This window comes from Nicotiana tomentosiformis, chromosome 10 (genome assembly GCF_000390325.3).
Source record: "Nicotiana tomentosiformis chromosome 10, ASM39032v3, whole genome shotgun sequence".
Classification (NCBI taxonomy): Eukaryota; Viridiplantae; Streptophyta; class Magnoliopsida; order Solanales; family Solanaceae; genus Nicotiana; species Nicotiana tomentosiformis.
Window position 1 is genome coordinate 52794420 of NC_090821.1, and position 11359 is coordinate 52805778.

An 11359-nucleotide genomic window follows, 5' to 3' on the forward strand; every position below is an offset into this window, starting at 1 on the left:
AAGAAATGATAAAACCCTCGGACCCAACGTTTATTTCTGTCCAGGGCTTTTCGCACCTGCGACCAACTTATCCGCATTTGCGGTATTGCAGAAGCAACAAATCCTCCGCTTCTACAGTTTCCCCTGGTAAACCCTTCTCTCGTACCTGCGCAACGTTCTCCGCATCTGCACTCCCGCAGGTGCGGAATACCATCGCACCTGCGGAAGGCCCCCAACTGACCAACTCTGCTTCTGCGCCAAACATACTGCATCTACGACCACGCAGGTGCGGAAATACCCTCGCACCTGTGACCACTGCACACTCCTTCCCAGACCCCTTATATGCTCCCTTGCTTGCTTCTGCGAGCTCGCACCTGTGATCAAAGCTCCGCAGGTGCGATCGTACCTGACCTGGTGCACTGCAACAGTCTTTCAAATTCCAAACTTGATTCATTAACCATCCACCATCTGAGGCCCCCGGGACCTCAACAAAATATACCAACAAGTCCTAGAACACGATACGGACTTAGTCAAGCCCTCAAATCATATCAAACAACCTAAAAAATACGAATCGCACCCAATTTAAGCCTAATGAAAACTAAGGAATTCCAACTTCTACAATCGATACCGAAACCTATCAAATCATGTCCTATTGACCTCAAGTTTTGCACACAAGTCATAAATGACACAATAGACCTACTCCAACTCCCGGAACAACAATCCAAGCTCGGTAACCATAAAATCAACTCGCGGTCAAACGTGTAATTTCCAAAGCTTCTAATTTTCCAACTTTCGCCATTTCAAGTGTAAATCAACTGCGGACTTCCAAATCACTATCCGAACACACTCCTAAGTCCAAAATCACCCAACAGAGCAATGAGAACCATCAAAACTCCATTCCATAGCCATTTACACACAAGTCAACAACCGATTAACCTTTTCAACTTAAGCTTCCAACCTTGAGACTAAGTGTCTCAACTCATTCTAAAATATCTCCGAAATCAAACCAACTACCCTGTCAAGTCACATAGCAACTAATAAGAATAGAATGAGCAGTAAATGGGGGAACGAGGCTACAACATTCAAAATGATTGACCGAGTCGTTACAGACTACCTCTTTCCAAAATAATGATTCCGAAGAAAACATAACTTCTTTAAATGTTCGAGGCTCATTTTTCAATAAGAAAGTCATAAAATCTGGTCCAAATGAAGTAGACGTTCTTTGACGTTTACTACGTTTTGGATCCTCCTGATTAGATGTACTTTCTTTTGCTTCTTTTCGAGTTTATTTAGATCCTTCACCAATCGACGCACATTCCTTTTTATACGGATATATATTTTCAAAAAATTCAGCATTATCTGATTCTATAACCATATTATTATGAATCTCAGAATTTTCTAATTTATGAACCAGAAATCGATATGCTTTACCATTGGTCGCATATTCTATGAAAATACAATCAACGGTTTTTTGTCCTATCTGTACCTTTTTGGGTTTAGGAACTTGAACTTTTGCCAAACACCCCCACACTTTAAAATAATTCAAGTTGGACTTCCTTCCTTTCCATTTTTCATATGGAATGGAATGCGATTTGATATGGGGTACTCGATTTAGTATCTGATTAGCCGTAAGAATGGCTTTCCCCACAAGTTTTGTGGCAAACCAGAACTTATCAACAAAGCGTTCATCATCTCCTTTAATGAACAGTTATTTCTTTCCGCAATCCCTTTGGATTGGGGCGGGTAAGGGGCCGTTGTTTGATGAATAATTCCATATTCTAAATATATTTCTTCAAAAGGAGATTCGTATTTACCACCCCTATCATTTTGATTTTCTTGTTAAGTTGCGTTTTAACTTTATTTTTGTATTGCTTGAATGCATCTATTGTTTCATATTTACTATGAAGTAAGTAAACATAACAATATCGAGTACTGTCGTCAATAAAAGTTATGAAATACTTCTTTCCACCGCCAGATGGTATTGACTTCATGTCGCAAATATCCATGTGAATTAAGTCTAAAAGATTTGAATTCCTTTCAACTGACCTATAAGGATGTTTAATATACTTAGATTCCACACATATTTGACATTTTGATTTGTCGCATTCAAATTTAGGCAATACTTCCAAATTAATCATTTTCCGCAAGTTTTTATAATTGACATGTCCCAAATGTATATGCCATAAATTATTTGACTAAAGTATGTAAGAAGAAGCTGAAATTTTATTATTCTTAACGACCATTACATTTAGTTTGAAAAGGCCTTTAGTGAGGTAACCTTTTCCTACAAATATTTCGTTCTTACTTATTACAACCTTATCAGATATAAAAATGCACTTAAATCCGTTCTTGACGAGAAGTGTAGTAGAGACTAAGTTCTTCCTAATTTCAGGAATATGAAGGACGTTGTTCAGAGTCAACACCTTGCTAGAAGTTATTTATAGAAATATCTTGCCACATCCTTTAATCTTGGCCGTTGCAGTATTTCCCATAGAAAGCGCCTCTTCGGGTCCAATGGGAGCATATGTGGCAAACGCTTCTCTAACAGCACAAACATGACGAGTGGCTCCATAATCAATCCACCACTCCTTAGGATTTCCCACCAGGTTGCATTCAGAAAGCATATCACACAAGTCATCAATATCCTTGTGCTTTTCAACCATGTTTGCTTGACCCTTCTTCTTGTCTTTCTTTGGAGCACGACAATCTACAGATTTGTGTCCACCTTTCCCGCAGTTGTAGTAATTTCCTTTGAACCACTTCTTGCTTGGGTTGCTTTTTGGTCCACAAGGCTTCTTCCTCTTTTTATTATTTTGTGGAGCATCCTCAACAATATTTTCTCCCATTATTGTTGAGTTTCAACGACCCTTCTTTTCAGCAGCTTTGTTGTCCTCTTCGTTCCTTAACCGAATAATGAGATCTTCGAGCGACATCTCCTTGCGTTTGTGTTTCAAGTAATTTTTGATGTCCTTACACAAAGGAGGCAACTTCTCAATCATTGCTGCAACTTGGAATGCTTCATTGATGATAAGACCTTCAATGAAAATTATATTAGTAATAATAATATAATAATACTTCCAACAAAAATATTAATTCGACTTATTCCTTCAGCAAGGAGATAGTGAATAATCACTTGCAATTCCTAGACTTGGGTAATAACAGCCTTGCTATCTATCATTTTGTAGTCCAAAATTTTACGGCAACAAATTTCTTCACCCCAACATCCTCAGTTTTGTATTTCTTTTCAAGAGCAATTAACAGTTCTTTTGACGTCTCCACATTACTATAGATGTTATACATATCGTTCTCCAGTCCGCTAAGAATATAATTCTTGTACAAAAAATCAGAGTGCTTTCACGCCTCAGTCACGAAAAAGCGTTCATTTTTTGAAATTTCGTCAGACAGAATAGGAACATCTTCCTTAATGAACTTCTGTAGACTTAAAGTCGTCAAGTAGAAGAATATCTTCTACTGCCAGCGCTTGAAATCAATCCCAAAAAAGTTTTCTGGCTTTTCTGCCGGTGCCAATATCGGTGTTGTTTGACTTGTCGGTGCATTGGCAGTCACCATAGGAACATGCTGGTTTTCGTTCTCAGTCGTCATTTCTGTAAAAGAATGACACAAATAAATGTTTAATATACGACGAAGTTTTTATATCTTCAAACCGAATAAAACTAGGGTAGAAAATCACGTAGATTTTAATCTCCAATGAAGTAGAAAATCGCTAGAATTTTAATCTCCAAATAACAGATAATAAACCAAAACTGAATATACGTTAAAGTAAACAATTGGAGTAAAAAACCACGAAGGCTTTAATCTCCAAAACGGGAGTAGAAAATCACACAGGTTTTAGGCTCCAAAACAGTATGTATAACATAAATACAGAATATAAAGTTAAGTTCCTTAAGCTCGTTAGTTACTGTATTTGTAAAATAATTATGGAGAAGAAAAATAACGTATAAACAGAAATGTAGAATAAACAGAATTTAATCCGAGCCCACTGAATTCACAGTGTTTCCTTAAGGAACTTAATCCCCTCCTAATACCCGAGGTTGTAGATTATTTTCTCCCAGTATATGACGGATAACGCACTGGTATAGCGGTACTTCAAACCCCAGTGTTTCAGTGAACACAAATGGCGGCAGCAAATCAGACTTACATTGTTTGTTCTGTAAGAAAACAATGCAGAAAGGAAGAAGAGAATTCAGTGTTTGTCCAAAAAATTAATCAATCAATCGATCATTTGACCGAATCCGAAGTCGAGCGAGCGACGACAACGGTGCGAGGCTTGCCTTCTTCTCAACTCTTTAAGAGCTAGAAGAAGCGTAATCATATATATACTCAACAAATGAGCTTTCCTCCTCCAATATGAGATAATGTTACTTTGTCAAGGAGAGAATCAAAATTTTATTTTTCCCTTCATTTCTCATTCACCCTCTTTTAAGTTAATCCAAGCTTAAAAAACCAACAGATATTTCTCCAACGCCATATGTAATGGTGAACCCGTAAAAATAGAAGAAATGTTGAGATCAATAATTAAATTCATTGACAATATATAGAAATTAAATATGTCAATTTTTTTCTCTTCATGTTACTACTATTATATTTAAGAGGAGAGGGGGAGAGACACCTAACCTAACAAACCGAACAAGATAATAAGAGAGAACGAAACGCTTGATGCTTTCTCCATTTTCTATACAATATTTCAATAGCCAATGATGGTATTTTTTTCTTCTTTTGTGTTCCTCTATACAATGTTCTGAGTGATATATATAGATGATGTAACAACTACTTACCTAGATATTGATGCATTCCATAAATTTGAAGTCTTAAGGTTTAGTAAGCTGAAAATGCAATTAGCCAACTTATTTGGAAATTGGGAATGGAAACAAATTTTTACTTGCTTGTGCTTAAGATTCGAATTTTATTTTAAGATACTAGAGATTAGATGAACTTCTATCTCTGTATTATTCCTTTCATGACAATGCTTGTTTGTGTATAAAATTTTGCACCCAATTTTAGAGTTAAAAGGTAAAGTTTGTCATCTAATATTTATAAGGTATATTAGGACATCTAAAATTAACTAAACTATCATATAAAATGTGACTCCATTTAAGGTATGTTTAACCGTGTATAATTCTGTATATATCAGCTAAAATGTAAATAGTAAATTAACCAGCTATTAGTGTAAAGATCTCCTAAATTTTTAAACAAAATAGTTTGAAATTGTTGTAAAATTTTTATGTGGCGCTCAGTTTTGCACCGCCATTGAATTTGTACCCACTTTTAAAAAATAATTTAAATAATACCTAATTTTTGAATAACTTCAGATACATACACTTTTCTCCTCTTCTTTAATGGTGTTTTCTTCTTCTTTGTGATTAGAGTTTCTTCTTCTTCGTCTTAGTTGCAAAATAGATTCGTTAAATTTATTGTTGTGTTGACAATTTGATGATTGAGATGTGTTCTTTATGATAATTAAAAGTTATGTTTCAAATTTTAGCTCATTTGAAGTAGATTTGGGCATTGAATTTTTGAAATTCGAAGAACAAGTTTATGTTTCAGAACTTAAGATTTGAAATCTGAAGTTGCATTAAATAGATTGAACTACTTAAGATTCGAATTTCTAAAATTGCATAAAGATAGAAGAACTACATATTTGATTTATGAAGTTGCATTGAAGAAATTGAACTATTTCAGATTCGAATTTCTGAAGTTGTATTTGAAAGATAGAGAAATTCAGATGTGATTTTTGAAGTTGTATTGAAGAGATTGAACTACTTCAGATACAAGCGAAAACACTTTGTAAAATTTTGTACAATACAAGTATAATTTCAATGGTGGCCCTAAAAGTAGGTGTATATAAAAATGCCCTCAAATTGTTGGGTTTAAGCTTATTGGACCAGGCCAATGAATTTAAGAGTTAGACTAGCCTTATATGTTATTGAAAATTTCAAGAAAAAATTACGCGACACATCAAATATTTACACTGTATTTATCATTCGTATCTATACTTTCAGCAAATTTATCATTCGTAGCTATATTTGAATTTTATAGCAAATTCATGAAATAAGATATTAATTGTTTTGAACTATAACAAGAGAGCAATGAGCTCTCGTAACTTAGTTGGTTAGAGCGTCTTCTTAGTTAGCGGAGGTCTTGAGTTCGACTCTCAACAAGAATATTTTATTTTTCTGTATCTCTGTATTTCGTCTTTGTTGTATTCGTTGTGCGAATAAATACAATAGATACATGTTGTATCCTTTGTATAGAGTCGATACAAGTTGTATCCTTTGCATACACCCTTTTGATACATATGGTATTCGTTGCACGACTGAATACAAATAGCGCGAACGAATACAGTTGATACATATTATACACGTTACGCGAACGAATACAATACAACGAATATAGTTGACACATGTTGTATTCGTTGCACATTTGAATACAAGTGATACAAGTTATTAATAAATAAATAGTAGCTACGAATGATAATTAGGCAAACAATAGTTACTAGACACTAAATAGTAGTGATTTATAAAAATTCCTCAAAGTTCAACTCCTTAAAGTTAAATAGACCCAGTTAGGTTTGGTTCCTAAAGTCTAAAGCTTAAGTAGTGAATTAATCTAAATACCTAAGCGATCTATTGGTGATTAAGCGCTGAAGTACATACTGAACTTGGTCTCTAGGACACTTCTAAGCATAGAATCATTACTGAATTAAAATCCAAAATCAAACTACAACGAATCGGACATCATGTTGTAACATGTGTTTTTAAACCCAAGCAACAAGGCAAAAACCAGCACGGTGTGGGCATTGGGTGCTGCTCACGCGACCCTACAGTTTTGGGACTTGACAAAGGTATTCTTTTTTAAAATAGAGTTTTAGAAAGAATACTTTCGAATAGCAATAGTTTATGTACGACCGAATCATTTGAGAAGCACATTTACTGGTTTAATACTATCTCCGGTCTATAATAACTGGATTTTTAATTTTTGGCGCACCCCTTAAGAAAATACGAATTTTTAGAGAATAAAAGATGTTTTCACTAAATTATCCTTAATAAAAATTTGCATATTGTTACCTTGGTTTATTGGGATATGTAAATAAGGACAAATTTTAGAAAAATAAAATTAATTCCTTCTTGATTATGTAAATGAACACTTATTTTGGATCAAAATAAAAAGGTCAAAATGTCACTTATTATGGTCCAGAGGGAGAAGAAGAATCGGTAATTATCCAACATTAGTTACTCTAACAGTCTCAAAAGAACCTACAACACCACTATTTAGGGAGTCATTAGTTTTTCTTGACTATCGTTCTTTAAATATGTAGAAATACATTGAACTATAAAATATTGACATAAATTTTATTTCAAGAAAATCGATAATTATACCCGTTTACTCTGAACACTAGTCATTATTTTGGGCTGGAGGTGATATTCTTATTTATTTATTTATTTATTGTTTAATTACCTCCCGGAAGCTACAACTCTTCTGAATTACCAAGTTGTTTTTGTTAGTTTTTAATAAAAAAGACACTACTAAAAATCTGCTAAAAACCGATCAACTATTTCCGACCAACGTTGGTCGGTCAAAAAATGCGACCAAAAACCGTCCAGGTTGGACGCAAATTGGGGAAAAAAACATTTATATTTTTTTAAAAATAAAATACCGACCAACATTGGTCGGTAAATTGGTCAATAGCTGGTCAGACAAGAAAATTTTGGATTACCGACCAACGTTGGTCGGTAATCTGGATCCAATTTTTTAAATTTTAATAATTATTTTATTATTTAAAATATTTTATAATATTTAAGAATTTATATTTAAAATTACCGACCAACGTTGGTCGGTTAAAGATTTTAAATTTTTTTTAAAAAAACCGACCAAAGTTGGTCGGTTTTTGGTCAAACGGTCAGCACTTAATGTACCGACCAAAATTACCGACCAACTTTGGTCGATAATTCTAAAATCAGAGAAGTGAAAAACGGGGGAAACCCCCATTTCTCTGAAATTTTTCCCTCTTCTTCCTTCCCTTCTCTCCTTCTCTCAGCCCCTCCCTCTCACCGTCCAGGCCTCCCCCTCGCCGTCCAGCCCTCACCGTCGCCGTCGCCGCGCCGTCACCGTCGCCGTCGCCGCTGCCACTGCCACTGCCACTGCCGCCCCTCGATCTCCTTCTCCATCTCCTACAAATTCTACGTTTGAATTACAACCCATTTATTTATTATTTCCAGATTTTGTTAATTAGTTATGAATTAGTTTCAATTGATTAGTGTTTCAATTATTTGAACATTGCATTTTATTGAGGATTAGGGTTTAGGTCTTGTTTTAATTAGTTTTGTTAACTAATTAGTTTTGTTAATTAGTCAACTATTTATGAATTAGTTTAGTTTAGGGTATGGGTTGAATTTCTTTAGTTTAGTTAGTTTATGTTTAAACTCGTAGGATATGAATTGAAATTTTAGTTTTTAGGATTTATTCTTGTGAATTGAACTTTTAGGATATGAATTGAACTTTTAAGATATGAATTGGACCTTTTGGATATGAATTAAACTTTTAGGATATAAATTGGTGTAATTAGGAAAAAATAATTATCTTGAATTAACTAAAAAGATATAATTAATTTATAATTATAGAATAAATTAATTTGTTCTTGTGAATCGAACTTTTAGGGTATGGGTTGAATTTCTTTAGTTTAGTTAGTTTATGTTTAAACTCGTAGGATATGAATTGAAATTTTAGTTTTTAGGATTTGTTCTTGTGAATTGAACTTTTAGGATATGAATTGAACTTTTAAGATATGAATTGGACCTTTTGGATATGAATTGAACTTTTAGGATATAAATTGGTGTAATTAGGAAAAAATAATTATCTTGAATTAACTAAAAAAGATATAATTAATTTATAATTGTAGAATAAATTAATTTGTTCTTGTGAATCGAACTTTTAGGGTATGGGTTGAATTTCTTTAGTTTAGTTAGTTTATGTTTAAACTCGTAGGATATGAATTGAAATTTTAGTTTTTAGGATTTGTTCTTGTGAATTGAACTTTTAGGATATGATTTGAACTTTTAAGATATGAATTGGACCTTTTGGATATGAATTGAACTTTTAGGATATAAATTGGTGTAATTAGGAAAAAATAATTATCTTGAATTAACTAAAAAAGATATAATTAATTTATAATTATAGAATAAATTAATTTGTTCTTGTGAATCGAACTTTTAGGGTATGGGTTGAATTTCTTTAGTTTAGTTAGTTTATGTTTAAACTCGTAGGATATGAATTGAAATTTTAGTTTTTAGGATTTGTTCTTGTGAATTGAACTTTTAGGATATGAATTGAACTTTTAAGATATGAATTGGACCTTTTGGATATGAATTGAACTTTTAGGATATAAATTGGTGTAATTAAAAAAAAATAATTATCTTGAATTAACTAAAAAAGATATAATTAATTTATAATTGTAGAATAAATTAATTTGTTCTTGTTTTATTTGTGTAGATGGAACATCGTACTTGGATGTACAATAGAAATTATCTTAATCGGCGGGGATTGCGGGAGGATTTTGTAGAAGGGGTTGATGACTTTATTAGACATGCAATGTCACTTCCACCATACCAAAGTGAAGGAGTAATTAGGTGCCCTTGTGTCAGGTGCGATTGTATGAAGTTTAAAAAATCGGAGGAAGTTAAGCTTCATCTTTATAGGAAGGGGTTTATAGAGAATTACTTTGTGTGGACTAATCATGGAGAGATCGATGGTAGCCGTGGGATATTTCATAACATGGTTGTTGGTGAAAGTAGTAGGTCGGTGGAGAATACAAATCTTGATTCTAGAATTCAGGATATGGTTGCGGATGCTTTTGGAGGTGAGCCCAATGAAAATGTTGAACAAACTCCTAATGATGACGCAAAACATTTTTATGAACAGTTAGAGGAAGCTAGTCGTCCACTACGTGAAGGAAGTCCGCACTCTGAGCTGTCTGTTGCAGTTAGATTACTAAGTATCAAATCTAATTGAAATATTTCTCAAGCAGCCATGGACTGTTTCATTGACCTTATGAGTGAACTACTTGACCCTAATATCTACTTACCTGGTGATTTCTATAAGGCGAAGAGATTGGTTTCTAAGTTAGGACTTTCGTCAATGAGAATTGATTGTTGTGAAGATGGTTGCATGTTATATTATAAAGATGATGCAACTTTAGACAGTTGTAAATTTTGCGAAAAGCCTCGTTTCAAGAGGCTTTCCAGCGGGAATATGGTCGCTGTCAAGGCAATGCATTATTTACCTCTTATACCTAGGTTAAAGAGGTTATATGCGTCGATGAGTTCTGCTCCTCATATGAGATGGCATTTTGAAAATAGAAGACCACCTGGTGTTATGTGTCATCCTTCAGATGGAGAAGCTTGGAAGCACTTTGATAGGACATATCCAGATTTTGCTAGTGAACCAAAGAACATTCGGTTAGGTCTATGTGCCGATGGCTTCATGCCTTTTTCTATATCTGCGACATCATATTCATGTTGGCCTGTCTTTCTTACATATTATAATCTACCACCTGAGTTGTGTATGACTAGTCCATATATATTCTTAAATTGTATTATCCCCGGTCCACGTAATCCAAAAAGTTTGATTGATGTATATTTGCAACCTTTGATTGATGAGCTAAAACAATTGTGGTATGATGGTGTTGAAACATATGACATATCAACCAAGCAGAATTTTAATATGCGTGCTAATTTAATGTGGACTATTAATGATTTTCCTGCGTATGGAATGTTGTCTGGGTGGATGACTGCTGGGAAGCTAGCTTGTCCTTACTGCATGGAAAATAGTAAAGCGTTCACTTTGAAACATGGCCAAAAGCAATCATGGTTTGATTGTCACCGTCAATTCTTGCCCGATGATCATGAGTTTAGAAGGATGAAAAATACATTCAAAAAGAATAAAGTGGAATATGATTCTCCACCTCCGATACTTTCAGGTGAGGAAATTTTGGAGAGGGTCCAGAACTTTAGTAAAGTTACTGAGGCTCTACCTTATAGATTTCCCGGATATCGTGTTAATCATAATTGGACGAAACAGAGTATATTTTGGGAGTTGCCTTATTGGAAGGATAATCTTCTCCGACATAACCTTGATGTCATGCATATTGAGAAGAATTATTTTGATAATTTGTTCAATACAGTGATGGATGTTAAAGGTAAGACAAAAGATAACCCGAAGGCTAGAATGGACTTACAAAAATATTGCAGGTGGCCTGAATTATACTTGCAGACAGCAAACAATGGTAAGGTGTTCAAGCCAAAAGCAAGTTACACATTCACTTTGGAGGAAAGACGACAAATTTGTGATTGGGTTACAAAATTAA